The 14,750-nt window shown below is 52.8% G+C and overlaps 1 protein-coding gene across 4 annotated transcripts in view; it reads right to left on the bottom strand.

Moving 5' to 3' along the window:
• C13H7orf50 (chromosome 13 C7orf50 homolog) overlaps nt 1-4,753 on the bottom strand; it is a 98,749-nt gene extending 93,996 nt beyond the window's left edge. Inside the window, exon 1 of one of the 4 annotated variants that reach the window (XM_061208021.1) lies at nt 4,685-4,753. The gene's annotated coding sequence lies outside the window, so the exon portion shown is untranslated. The other 3 variants (XM_061208022.1, XM_061208020.1, XM_061208024.1) reach the window with 3 other exon arrangements.
• Nucleotides 4,754-14,750: the final 9,997 nt, after the last annotated feature.

The raw sequence follows: 14,750 nt of genomic DNA, 5'->3' as shown, positions 1-14,750 counted from the left end.
TAGATGTACATAATCAGTGAAATGAACAGATCCACATGAACTCTGAACTTGGTTGTTCCCAGCAGTGTAAGTCATAATATCCATAAGGGGGAAACAACCTAAATGTCTATCAACTGATGAACAACTGAATTCTATCCACACAACAAATTATTCAGCCAGAAAGGAAGCAAGCACTGACACCTACTACGACATGGATGAACCGTGGAAACATGCTGAGAGAAGCCAGTCACAAAACATTACAGACTGTATAATTCCATTTACATGAAATGTTCAGAATAAGCAAATTACAGAGACAGACGCAGATTAGTGTTTGCTTAGGGCTGGGCAAGGGGAGGAGTGGGAGTGACTGATTGGTACCAGGTTTCTTCTGGGAAAAGAAACATGTTCTAAAATTAGGTTGTGGTAATGGTTGCACACTCTGTGAATATACTTTTAAAAAACCCCTCTAATCCCAAATTATTTGCTGTAAATTAAAACACATAATGCCCCAGTACTGTTTGTAAAAATAAACAGGGAAAAATACGGTTTCCTACCACCACCATTTCAGCAAATGTACCTGTGCCGTCAAAGGCATTCCTTGCGTCCCCCGGCCTGGTGGGACCTCCCCGCCCTCACTCTGTCCACCGGCCATCATGGGTGGCCTGGCGTTGCTGTGTCACAGCATCGAGACCCTTTATTGTGTTTTCTTTCCTTACAGGCCTTTCTGCAAAAATCCCAGTGACTCAGATTAATTTCTATGAGCAACACCAACTTAAGATTTCCCTGTACTTGGTGGTCAGGAGGACTTGGAGGGGCAGGAATTAAAGCTGATCATCATTGTAACCATCCCTAAAACTGGCCTTGATTGAGAGCTTCCCGTGTGCCAGGCCCTGTTCCAGGTGCTTTCCATGTGTTAACTCGTGTACTTCTTGTGACCAACGAGGCGGGCACACAGATGAGGACACTGAAATCAACAGGGGAAAATCAACAGATTGGGCCTAAAATTGGTAAATCAAAAAAAGTCACCCAATTTGCCTATTATTCAGAAATATGGAAGTAATTCCAGTAGAAACAGTGGAAGGATGAAACTGTGCTGGCCTCTGAGGAGCAGTCTGCCTGCTGGATTGTGTTAAGTTCCAGGACCACTGAGTTTCTTAGCCATATGCACACATCACTTAGCTAATTTGATAGATGAAATGTCTTTTACAAAGATTTTTAAAAATTACATTATTCAGCGTTAGCCAGAGGATGATGAAAAGGACATGATCATGCCCTGCTGATGGAGAATAAATCGGTACAGCCGTTCTCAAGGTAATTGGATAACATTTAATCAAGTGCTTTGGCCCAGTGGTTCTGTCAAGGAACTTACCCCAATGAAATAATCACAGACAGAGATTTATGTAAGGATGAGAATGACACGATATAAAGGATGATACTACCTCTAATATTAAAAAGTGGAAAACACTGTAACTGTCCAACAGCAGACTGAGGGATGGATGACTCCTTCACGCTGAGGGACCGGCCCACACACCCGTGAACAACTGTAATCTCGACTGTCCCATCACTCGAGTGGGTGCTCACGACACAACGTAAACTGGAAGGATGGACTATAAACCTGTGTATGTGTAACACGACCCTCGTCTTTAAGAACAATTACGTGCAGATGTGCACAAAGGAGAAAACTAGAAGGTAATACATTAAAACACCACCATTTTAGGGGGTAGAATTATAAGAGTGGGGTTTTTTTCCTTTATACTTTCCAGCAATTTCTACAATAAAAGAAAAGACATTTTTGGGAATTCCTTGGTGGTCCAGTGGTTAGGACTCCGCGCTCTTATTGCCAAGAGCACAGGTTCGATCCCTGGTCAGGGAACTAAGATCCCGCAAGCCATGTGGCACAGCCAAAAAAAAAAAAAGAAAGAAAAGACATTTTAAGATATCAGCTCAGAAATGTTCAGTGAAGCAAGCAAATAACCCCACCAGCAGAAAGCTGACAACCCAGGTCAGACCAACAGGAGGAAGACAGCAAAGCGCTGGGCTGGGCTGTAGTCACTGATTAGGACAAGTCAGCACCGACAGGCTGAGGCTGCCCGGGCTCTGGGCTGAAAAGAAACTCCACAGGACCTTAAAACAATAAATCAGCCTCAGGGAAAAAATCTTTTTTAAAATCTGAAAGTATCACTCGTAGCCCCTAACGTCCCCTCTCACCCGGTGCATCTAAGTCACCTCTGACGTGAGCCGGCAGGTCCAGGGAAGGCCCCCTGAAGGAATCCACAGGAATCAGCGCCTGGAGCCCCAGCTCGGGCGCCCAGGACACAGCCACGCTCCTGTCTGCCCTGACCCAGGACTATTCCAAGTCCCCACTCGGATGAGCGGCCTCCAGCTTCTGCTCTTCTGCTAGCTGGCCCCACCCCTCCCTCCTGTGGCCTAAACCCCGTAACACCCAGCATCCCACCCACGGAGCCCCCTTCGGTGCCCTGGGGCTCAGCGATCCTCCAGCCTCACGAGGACCCGCAGTCCCCTGACCCTACACGTTTCAATGCCCCTCACCGCCCATGTTCCCCTTGCCACAACTTCACTTCCACGGCCCATCATTACAATCGCGCCTTTACAAACACTCTCAGCCCCTCTCCTGGCAAAGCCCCAACTCTAGCTCTGGTTCCTGCCTGGCCGGGAAGTCCCCAGGGCCACGCGGTCGGTCTCACTGTACATGGCACAGCCCCAGCCTCCAGGGGTGCCCAGCAAGCCCCGCGCCCAGACGACCGGCTCTTCCTCTCGCCTCTCAAGCTCTCAGACCTCCATCACATCCTCCCCTCCTCCGTTCATTCCTGATCACTGAGCTTCCAGAAGCTCCCCTCAGACCCTCCCACCCTTCCCTCGTGCTACAGTGCAGAACGGTGCCTGCTCCGAGCAGGGCTGAGCCTCTGCCGCGCTCTGATGCCAGGGGCATGCATGGCTCTAAGCAATTCCCCTCCCCCATCAGCTGTCCTTCTACAGAGTCAACTACAAGGTCCCACATCTAAAAACCCTGATTCCACGTGCTCTCCACCCCGTTTCTGGTGCTTTCTGCACGAAAACCCTCAGGAGCTGTCCACTGGCACGGTCCCTACCTCCTTTCCAGCCACTCTCCCATCAGGCTGCCACCTGACTTGGCCAGATGGTTCTTACTGAGACCACCAACGACCACCAAGGACACCCGTCTGCTAACGACAGACTCTCTGATCACAGCCTGGCCGGGCACCTCTGAGCTCTCCTTCATCAGGCCTCAACCTGGGCCTGTACAGACTTGAAAAGTTTCTAGCAGCTGAAGGCCACATCTTTACAGTGACTCTAGCCCCCCTAAAAAGCGCCTGCCTGAGAAAACAAGGCTACCAAAAGGATCCAGCCAACACCTGAAGACAGAGCCCCGTCCCCAGCCCCACCTCTGTAGGAGGGCAGGAGCCTAACTTCCCGAAGCACCGCCCCCCCAGGTCAGCAAGCCCCGAAGGGTTTCACACCACCGACCCCCTTCCGCTCACTGTAATTATCCAGTTCCCAACTCACTCTACAGAGTGCCGCCCCTGCCCCCCGCCACTCCCTCACCCTCCCTTTAAAACGCCCTCTCCCCTGCACAAGTCCAAGGCCCCTGCTGCAGTAGTTACCCCTGATTAAAATGCGACCTCATCACTTACATCACCTCCAGTCCGGCTCTGCTCATCTTTGTTCATCACTGACTGGACATAACTGACCTCACAGCAGCATCTGCCACAACTGGTCCCTCCTCTTGACTGCCCTTTCCTCTCCGTTTCCCAGACACACCACGCTCTCCCGCTTTCCTCCCACCTCTTCACCTCCCCGCCCCCTGGACACAGAAGGGCCCCGGGCTCAGCACTCCCCCGAGATCTCACCTAGTCGTGTGGCTTTAAACACCAACCACAGGCTGATGACGTCCCCATTTCTCCCTGAACCGCACAACTACACTGTCAACTCATGTGTATCACCTACACACACATCGTCTCAAACTAAAACGTGTCGAATCCACACTCCCCATCATCCTCCACAAACCTGATCTTCCTGCAGGGTCTGTCCCCTCAATAAAAGGTCAGCTGGTGAAATGCGTATTTCAGCTCAAGCTAAAAACCGTAGTGTCACCCACAACTCCTCTTTCTCAAACACCCGTCCATCCCACAGTAAACCCCGGTGGCCCCACCCCCAAAGCACATCCAGAAGTGGACCTTCCCGGTCCAAACACGTCTCCCACCTGGATCATTCGAAAGTCTCCAACTGGTCTCTGGCCTCCGCCGCGCCCCTAGCCCCTCCAGGCCATTTCCGACTCAGCATCCTGAAGGGCTTGTGAAATACCTAAGCCAGGTTAGGTCCCACCCGTTCTGGGACCCTCCCCCAGGGTTCTCCTCCCCTCCCCCGCCCGGAGCCCCGCCCCGCTTCACTTCTCTCCGCCATGCTCAGCAACGTCTCCTTTCCTCATCAGCACCGCTCCCCCCAACCCCAGGCGAGCTCACTGGCTCGGGGCTGCTTCTACCGGAGCCGCGCGGACACGCGGGAGGCACCCATGGGGCTGTGGGGAGGTCCGGCGCGGCCGGCGCTCGGGGCCCTGCGTCCTCCTCAGGCCGCCGACGGGAGGACAGCCAAGCCCCCCGCGCGCCCCCGGTTGCCCGGCAGGCCTCGTACCCAAGCGGGGCGCCCCCGGCCCACCGCCCTCGCCTACCTGCGCGTGGCTGCCGACGCCGGTTTCCGGCAGACGCGGCGCCCAGGTAACGCGGTCCCGCCCACCGGAGCGGCACCGCCTATTGGCCGGGGCCCGCCTCCGTCTCCCCGCCGACCAATGGCGAGCGGCAGCCACGAGGGGGTGAGGCGGGGCCGGGCGCGGGCCTGTGGCGTCATCGCTGGGCGCCGCCGGGCCGGGAGCCGCCGGTTGCCAGGCAACCGTCCGGTCGCGGGCTAAGCGGGTTTTTCCCCAAGGTTCCCGGGACTCAAAGCGGACGACGCCTGTCCGTCCACGGGGCTTGGTCTCAAGCAGGATGTAGATTATAACTGCTGTCACTTAAAAAGTGGGCGCAGGGTTGCGAGGTCGCCAGCGTTACACCTGCGCGCAAGGTTGCCAATGCAGCGGTGTGTCTGCAGACACCTGTAAACCCAGGTTAGGTCACCTGGGGAGGGAATGAAGGCAGACGCGGGCCCAACCGCGGAGGGTGTCTGAGGTCGGAGGCTACGCCACGCCGGTGAAACTAACCACGAGTTAAATCGTTGTTCGGTTCTTAGAAATATTTTATAGTCTCGACACCGAAAACGGGAGGGAAGGGAGAGCCGGTGCGGCGGACTTTTAATCTGGGGACAGCTGGACGGAGTTGTGCCATCAAGGGGAGGTTCTGGGGGTGGGAGATACGACAGCAAGCCAGGAGTCTCTAGTTCCACTCTCTACGGACAACTAACTTGTTTCTAATCGAATAACAGACACCCTGCTTTTCTCTCGTGCACATATGTGAGAGTCTCTGTAAGGCACATATGGAGACCGGGCCACAGGTATAAGCATGTCCAACTTTACCGACTCCAGGAAAAACCATTCCGTTTTCAAACTGCTCCGACTGGCTTCATGACCACTGAAATAGAAAGTTCTCATCCATACATAAGCTTAACTAATATAGAACATAAAAATATAAATATGTTTACCTTGTATTGTTTACTTTTGCGTTTATTTTTAGCTCTGGTAACGTAGGGATGTAACCACGCAGGACTCCATGGAGCCTTCCTGGAAGGGAACAGACCCCACTCGCCCAATGTCCTCCGCCTGCCTCTTGTCTGTAGAAAAGCTTTAGTCAAAGAATAAGTTTAATCTGAGAAGTGAGAAAATGCAGAAAGGAAAACAGTCAAGCAAGACAAAATAATAATAGTTTAGCCATTAAAGTCAAGGACCTTTGGTTCCTCCTCAAGGGCTATGGATAATATTCTGAGCCACGTCCTTTGAGCTGTTTTGCCGATACTGAAACCTCACCAGGTGGAAGAAGGTAACTGCATGCTGCCCACGAGCATGTAGAGCCCAGACCGGTTGGAACCAGAAGGCTGATGATGTTGGCTCCCGATTACCTCACCACCAACCAATCAGAAGAATGTCCATGAGCTGGTCATGCCCCCACAACCCTCTCCCTCACCCTGTCTTTAAAAACCTTTCCCTGAAAGACTTTGGAGAATTCAGGTCTTTAAGCACTAGCTGCCAGGCCTCCTTGCTTGGCGCCTGCAATAAATCCTGCATTTTCCTGCACCACAACCCAGTGTCAGTAGCCTGGCTTTTCTGCCCCCCCCCCCCCCCGGGGCAAGAGGACCCAAGTTTGGTTCAGTAAAAGGGAGAGGTGACTCAGATCAGCCTTCCATTGAGAGCAGCTTAAAAAAATGTTCAAAAATATATGTAACAAATACATATATATTGATGACATCAGAGTGCTAATTTGACAGTGAAATATTATGGGACCAATAACAAGGGAAGAAAGAGGAGCCCAGAGAAGTGAGCCTTCCAATTGGGGCCGTTTTTCACTCAAGGGTCAGTCAATTCGGAAGAAACAGCTGAAAGGCTGAGAACCTGAACAAAGATTTGGTCAGCTTTGCGGGCTTAGGGCTGCCAAGGGGGAGGGTTCTTGTAAGTGTCCCATCTTTGGGTCGAAACCCTGAAAGGCTACAATGTTGGTGTGAATGTGAACAGAGACCAGCCCTTGCAGGAACTTCATAAAATCCATTCTGAATTCATTTCAATTTCTGAAACTGCATTTAAGTGATTCAGGGTTTACTGTTGGTGCCTCTAGCCTGCTGAAAGAAGAAAAGTTAAAGTCTTTGTAGAAGACCATAATGTCCTATACCCCAAATTATAATTGCTCATATAGCATGACCCGTGCTCAATAGGAAATAGCTATGTACACAAGGAGACAATGTGATAGAAAACCAAGAAAAACCACCATTGTCAGCATGCACTGGATTGCTGACACACCCACCCAACGTGGCTTCATGGATCTGAAGGCAGACGGCCCCAGTTACTACTGGACCAGGTTCATTTTGCCCGAAGCACAGCATGCCAAAACGCTGAGATGCTGCGGTTTGCAGGAAATCAGCCAAGCAAGGAGCCGGGAGAACAAGCCTCAGCACCACCTCCCTGAAGGCAAGGGGCTCAGGGTATTTATGGGATAAAGAAGCAGGGCGGTCTGAGGCCTGGGAAGGGTGGGGAGCATGGGCAGAGGTGATTGGAAAAAGCTGGGATAATCTCGTTCCGCAAGGGTGTAACTAAGCCACAGGCCTCTGCACTGTTCAAAAACGGGAGCACGGACTTGAGGGTGGAGTTTTCAGCTCTCTGACTTCAAAAGGTCATGGAAAGGACCGTGGCCATTGGAGGGTCGGTGGTCCCCCCATCCATTCTTAACCAGCTCAGCTGGAACCAGACACAACTGACTCCAAGTTCCTGAAAAACAACTCAGGCGAGCATCTCATCGTTTAGGGTCCATGCCGCTTGGAGGACATGCAGTCTTAAAACGACCTTGACCAGTGGAGCAAGTAAAATGGATCTGACCCAGGGTCTCACAGTCGCGTGCTAACATGATGCCCCTGGTCAGGGGCTCAGTCTCTACTAAGCCTCGTAGCACATCAGGAGCTTCTTAGCCTGATGTGTGATTCTCTGCAGCAGAGGCCTGGCTTTGCTCCACACTCTGGGGGCCTGTGCCAGAGACCACCCCGCCCCCTGCCAGGGTCTCACTCACCGCATGTGCCTCTAGCACTATTGGATCTTCCAGGTTATGTGACCCAAGTGCAGGACCACTTGTACTACAAACTGGATCTCTTGCTTTGGGCCCCACTCAAAACCAGCCCATAAATGGGTGGTGGTCACATTAAATGTGATCTATGCTGCCTGCAACCCAAAGGGGCCGAGCAAGGGCAGCGGGGCTCTTTCTTCGTGACAGAAGATTGCGTCGTTCTCTGTTTCTGCACAAAATTAACACAAAATTTAGTGGTTGAAAACTACAAACATTTATTAGCTCACAGTCTCTGCGGGGCAGGCATATGGGCGTGACTTAGCTCTGTGCCGTGGCCAGAAGGGCTCCCACAAAGCTGGGGTCAAGGCGGCCGCCAGGTCTGTGGTTTCCTGGGTAGGCTGGCCTGGGGGACGGTCCATTTCCAAGCTCACTCACCTGGCTACTGGGAGGATTTGCTCCTCGGGGCTTGTGGGGCTGAGGGTCAGCTCCTCGCTGGCCGTCAGCCAGAGGCCTCCCTAGTCGCCTGCCCCGTGGGCCTCCCCACAGGGCGGCTTGGAGCACGGCATGGGCTTCCCCCGGGGCAAGCGAGCAAGAGGGGCCCAGAGATGATGGAGTCACAGTCTCGTAACCTAACTTCAGAGGGGACACCCCATCATTTTGCTGCATGTGGTTCACTAGCAGCAAGTCCCTCGGCCGGCCCCACTCACGGGGAGGAGGTTACAGAAGAGTGGGCGGCTCATGGGGGTATCAAGAAGCTTCCTAGCAGGGGGTGGAAGGTGCAGTAGCAGGGGCCGGGCCTTGTAGGGGCGTTCTAACTCCCCCAGACCACCAGTCCCTAAAACCTCAGTGATGTGGCAGACCCAAAGCCCGGGGCTCCGATGCACACGTCTTAGGGGGCGTCCAGAGCCCACACCACTCATGCTCCGCCAGCTCCGCCCGGCCTGACACCATCAACACAGTGACCAGAGGAAGGTGAGGTCCCCGTCCATTAGACCCAACAGGGAGCAGGAGACTTAACATGGCCCTGAGCCGACCCACCAACACGCGCTCCGTCCCTCCCGTGGGAATGCAGACAGGGACAAACCGGGTGCCCAGCGCCGTGCTCTGTCTGGACAGACACAGCACAGCTTATAATCGTGGCAGCTGTGGTTTGGGGCTGCTGCTTAGCCACCTGACCGCAGCTGACTGTCACCCACCACGACCCATCTGGAAATCACTCCTATCTGTGGGGCCCAACCTCTCAGTTCCACCCAGGACCAGGTACCGCTTCTAACGGACGCACCTGGCCAGAGGGCAGATCCGAGTGGCTGCCATGTGGCCTTTGCTCCACAGACCGGAGCTCTGACGGGAAGCTTCTGTCGGCTATTCCGCAAGCATCCCCCCATCAACCTGCATTTAGGGACGGGTGACCCGAGGGAGTCTGAGCGGCCACACGACCTGCCGTGAGACAGGCTCGGGCCAGGACCCCACTTACCACCTGGACGCTGTCAGGTCACTGGGACCAGTGTCAACTCCAAGCCTGTGTCCACCGGCCAGCAGCTCCGGGCCGCGCCCTGCTCCACTCGGGGGCTCCTCAGGGCGTCGGTGCCCGTGGGGAGGGGCGAGTGCACAGACGCCCGCCAGCGGGTGAACGGAGGGACGAAACGTGCCCCATCCACGCGGCGGGCTGCTACTCGGCCACAGAAGGCGTGACCTTCTGCTACGCGTCACCCTGAGGATGAACCAGGAACGGGTGACGTCGTCAAAGAAGCCAGTCCTGAGGACCGGACAGAGTAGGATCCTGTTGCTAGGAGGCGTCCAGAACAGGCGAATCCATGGAGACGGGATGGAGACCGGAGGTGGCCGCCGGGGGCAGGGGGGACGGGAGAACGGAGCGAAGGCTAATGGGTACGCGGTCTCCTTTGGGGGTGGAGAATGTTCTGGAACCAGATGGTGGTGGTGGCGCTGCAACATTGTGAATGCGCTAAATGGCGCTAAATTACCCACTTTAAGATGCTTAGGGTGGTGAGTTTTATGTGTTTACAATACAAAGCGTGTGTTCCGCCTGTAACGTGGTTTTGTTGTTCACGTGAAAGAGACCCGCGTTCGTCTGCTTCTGTTCCTCTCCAGTTCCAGGCGCCTCCGGCCCTCCGTGCCTGTGTTGCTTTTGTTGAATATGGAAAAGGCTCACCGGAGGGTATTGTTCCCTCCCCCGCCCCCGACTCAGGTACCCAGTTTCATTCGTTTCTGCTTTATCCTGTGTTTCTCCTGGCAAAAGTAAGCAGGTATTCGGGTATTTATCCCCTCTGTCTTGCCCAAAAAAGTAGCATGCTACGCACTCCTTTACACCAACAGTGTAAATCCTGGAAATCTCGGTCGGTTTACCGACATCCTCTCCGTCCTTTCCTACAGTGGTGGTGGCGGGGGGGGGGGCGGGGGGCTGCCACGGTCACTTATCCACTGTCCACGTGAGGGCAAACGTGGAGATCGCCTCCAATTCTGCAACTGTAAACCGGGCTGCAGTGCACGTGTGCCTCTGAAGATTGCTGGTGGTAAACCAGGTTGGGGTCCTAGAAGTGGGACCGCTACGTAGACATTCATTTTGCCAGATTTTGCCAAATTGTCCTCTGTAACGGCTGTGCCATCTGGCATCCCCACCAGCAGGGTGTGGAAGTGCCTGCCGCCTCCCAGCCTGGCCAGCAGAGCTGCTCAGGTTTGCATGTTTGCTAATCCAACCTGAGGAACAGGAACCCGGTGCGGTTTCCGTTCGCATCTCCCAACGCGTGTGAGGTCAGACACCCCTTTAAGGATCCACCCTTTCCGGTCAGTTCACGTCCTTCACCCATCGTTCTATCTGGCTTCTGGTCCTTCCCCCTCAATGTTCCAGTTCTTTATGTGTTAGAGAAATCCACCTTTATCTGTGATGTGCGCTGCAAACACCATCTCCTGATGCGAGCATTCCGCATCCCGGGAAGGCCTCCCTTCCCCTCACCTGACTTCCGAACCTGAGCGAGAAAGCCCCTCCCACACCCAGGTTCAGAGAGACCACCCGTGTTTTCTTCTAGTACTGGCTTGGTTTCATTTTCTACATTCAGATTTCTGATATGAGTCCTTTTTGGTGGGTGATGTAAGGTATATGTCGAATTTTACCTTTTTCTAAATGGCTGTCCAGTTGAACCAACACCAACTTTGAAAGAATCCATCTTGGCCCCAGTGCTCTGAGAAGGCCTCCTCTCACACACTCTGTCCAGACGCACCTGGCCGGGCTCTGCACTCCTTCCTGTTCCTCCTGCACCAGCAGGACACTGTCGTGATCACGGAGGCCGCAGGGGCCCTCACGGCCCCCTTTCCAGGGCTGCCTGTGCTGTCCTATCACGTTGACTTTCCCTGTAAACTCGAGTATCGACTGGTCTAGTTCCAGAAAACAGCCTGTTGGTATTTTTATTGGGATCATCTTAGATTTAAAATTAATTTAGGCAAAATGGACACCTTATGAGGTTGACTCTTCCTAAGAACAAGGACTATTTTCCCACTGATTTGTGTCTACTTTTGTGTCTTTCATGAGTGTCTTAAAGTTTTATCTCATCTAGGTCTTGCATATATCTTAAGTTTATTCCTAAGTATTTAATCTTTATTGCCATTGTAAATTGGATTTTTCTCTTCCATTTTTTTTTTTAATAAATTTATTTTATTTATTTATTATTTTTGGCTGTGTTGGGTCTCTGTTGCAGTGCGCGGGCTTCTCACTGCAGTGGCTTCTCTTGTTGCGGAGCAGGGCTCTAGGCGCACGGGCTTCAGTAGATGTGGCGCGTGGGCTCAGTAGTTGTGGCTCGTGGGCCTAGTTGCTCTGCGGCATGTGGGACCTTCTGGGACCAGGGCTCGAACTTGTGTCTCCTGCATTGGCAGGCGGATTCTCAACCACTGCGCCACCAGGGAAGCCCCCATTCTATCTTCTGATTATCATTTGCGGGAATGAAGGCTATTGGTTCCTGGGAAGCAGGCTGCCTGCCCGGCCCGTGTCTGTGGTGGGCAGTGCAGGTGGCACAGCTTAGGTGGACGTGAGGAAGCAAACACTCAGCTAACGGCAGCCAATCACCACCCAGCAAGTGATTTACAACTGGGCACGGTGTATGCCAACGCCTGGCGGCTCTCCCTCTCCCTGGGGTCCCATAAGCTTCTCCTTGACCGTGACGGACACAGTGACCGTGCTAATGGCTCTTTCTCCAGGCAATGTCTGCATAAATGTACAAGTATCTTCAGTTTAGTTCAGAACGACAAAGAACTCTCCAGAATGTGAAAGTAACCAGCTGCTCTGCCGTTGGCATGGGATTTTAAAAAGACCATTTTTAAAGGTAATTTGTGTAGCATTTATCGCAAGATCTTAGCTTTTTTATTTATTTATTTATTTATTTATTTATTTATTTATTTATGGCTGTGTTGGGTCTTCGTTTCTGTGCGAGGGCTTTCTCTAGTTGCGGCAAGCAGGGGCCACTCTTCATCGCGGCGCGCGGGCCTCTCACTGTCGCGGCCTCTCTTGTTGCGGAGCACAGGCTCCAGACGCGCAGGCTCAGCAATTGTGGCTCACGGGCCTAGTTGCTCCGCGGCATGTGGGATCTTCCCAGACCAGGGCTCGAACCCGTGTCCCCTGCATTGGCAGGCAGATTCTCAACCACTGCGCCACCAGGGAAGCCCAAGATCTTAGCTTTTAACACATTCTAAGGACGGCTCATCATGTAGATAGGGATGTGCGTGAATTCTACAAATGTGGGCTTTAGGGGAGCCCCCAGACGCCCTAACGACAGGGAGGGAGAAGTCAAAGGAGAAGAAACTGAGGACAAACAGCAAACACGCCCTTCACACAACATTCAACTCCTGCAGCACCGACGCTCCCCTCTCGGCTCTTCCAGGGCATCTACTCACCTCGTACAGCAAACTGTGATTGCTGTTCTTACAGCCTTTCAGTGACATAAAGCAAACAAATGAACATTTATCTGGGGAACGTTCACACCGGACCAAGTAGAGAAGTCAGACTAGTCCCTCTCTCACCACCTTCCCCAAACACACCACGTCTCATGACATTTGCCAAGTTGAGTAAGTGTCCACGGTCCTCATTCTCAAGCTTAAAACTTGGAAAACTAAGAACATTTCCGGAACTAATTTCAGAACCTACCTTTCAGATTTGGTCGTAGCATTACTGCCAAGAATGAATGGGGAAGCCGGATTAAAGATACATTTAAAAACAACCCCGATCACTTTTAACATGAAGGACCTGAAAACACTGACTTGGGGCTGATGGGCTGATTGAGTCTGTCCTTCCCAGGATCCTGGGCCCCGTTTCCAGCAAGAACGAGGGTCCTCCCTAGTCCACAGCTCTCAGTTCTCGGGAGGCCCTCTGGTGACACCTTGTGGGCGCTTCTGATACCGCAGCCGCGCACCACCTCGGCCGGGGGACCAGTCACAGACACTGGGCCGGCAGCCTGGGCCCTCGCCCTGCTCAGGACTGAGAGGCAGGACCGCAGCCTCGGCAGGGGGGGCGGGCTGCACGTGGGTGAAGACCCCAGCCAGTGGGAGAAAACGCTCAGCTGATCCCTGGCTCTCCCTCCCCACGAGCCAGACCCTCTCGAGACGCGATGGACTCCCTGAAAAGGCCGACCTGACGCCCACTCGTCCGGTAGGACAGTGGTGGGCCCACCGCCGGGCACCGAGGCCCAGACAGAGCCTGCACACCTGGAGAGCCCTGCGCCTCGGGGCACCTGTTAGAGTGCCTGTTAGCCTCGCCCCATCCCACCTGAGGCTGCCATTTGTAGGTGAAGAAAACTACAGCCAAGGTTACACAACGTGCTCAAGGTCACTCATCAAGCGGCCGAGCCACGACCTCATCATCCCACGTCTTGCAAACGTTTCCACTGAAGCGCCCCAGCAGCAAGGAAGTGAGCCCTTCCTGCCCAACGGGTGACCACAAACCACACGACTTCCTGCCAAGCCTTCTCTCAAAAATGCATGCAAACTTGTGACACTCAAAGGAATTCTCTGAACTTTCTCCTCATGTTAGCACTTTCTACGAAAATTTAAAATACACTTGTGGCTTCCCTGTCCCTTGGCCACGCCCACTGATGCCCTTAAACTCCTCGAATGGGCAATTCTCAGAAAATGCTTAACTTTACTAATGTAAGACGTACCCTTTTAAAGCACGGTGACACCATGTTTTCATCACATTAAGAAAAAACTAAGCCAATGAAACAGCTGATGAGGGTGTGGGGAAACTGATGGAGAGGAAGCTGGCGTGACTTTCTGGATGGCAACTTGGCACCTTCCACCAAACTCTGAAACACGTCCCCTCCGGCACAGCAAGGCCGTCCAGGAAACCCTCTCTGAGCAGCCGGGCAGAGGAGCGATGACACGCCCAGGTCCTGGGAGACCACGCAGCCGTAAGGATGCCTGTGACCTTGACTGCTTTCCTGACCTTTCACCCTCTGCGCCACTTAAGCGTCTGTTCACACAGGTCCTTAAGGAAAATACTAACTTCTCAGAAAGCTCTTAAATACACTTAAATACTCCAATCACGGTTAAGAAACACAAGTGGACTCCTAAGTTGATAATTCCTGATAAAACGTGCACGTCTTTTGTCCTTTAGTTTGGATGATCAAGAATGGCACTAAAATGAAGTATGACGTGAGCCCCACCTACCTACTTTTAAAATTTCTAGTAGCCACAATTAAAAAACAAAACAAAACCAGGTAAAACTCAATTTAATGTTTATTTAATCAATCATATCCAAAATACTGTTTCGACCTGTAAATATTATTAACAATGAGATATTTCACTTTTTTTTTTGGCATTGACTTCAAAGCCCAGTGTCTCAATTTGGACATTAACCTAACATGAGAAAGACCTGATCTGTATTTAGATTTTATAAAATTTACAGCTGAAAAACCAGATTCACATATTCATGTTCTTGACATACTCAACACTGTTTCCTAATAACTGAATGAAGGTAACAGCTCTGCGGCTACGCTGGACGCTGGCTTCACGTGCTCCCTGGTGGCCAGTGACCGCTGCACTGGA

This window comes from Eubalaena glacialis, chromosome 13, assembly GCF_028564815.1.
Source record: "Eubalaena glacialis isolate mEubGla1 chromosome 13, mEubGla1.1.hap2.+ XY, whole genome shotgun sequence".
NCBI classification, from domain to species: domain Eukaryota; kingdom Metazoa; phylum Chordata; class Mammalia; order Artiodactyla; family Balaenidae; genus Eubalaena; species Eubalaena glacialis.
This window is presented reverse-complemented; position numbering and strand designations above follow the sequence as displayed.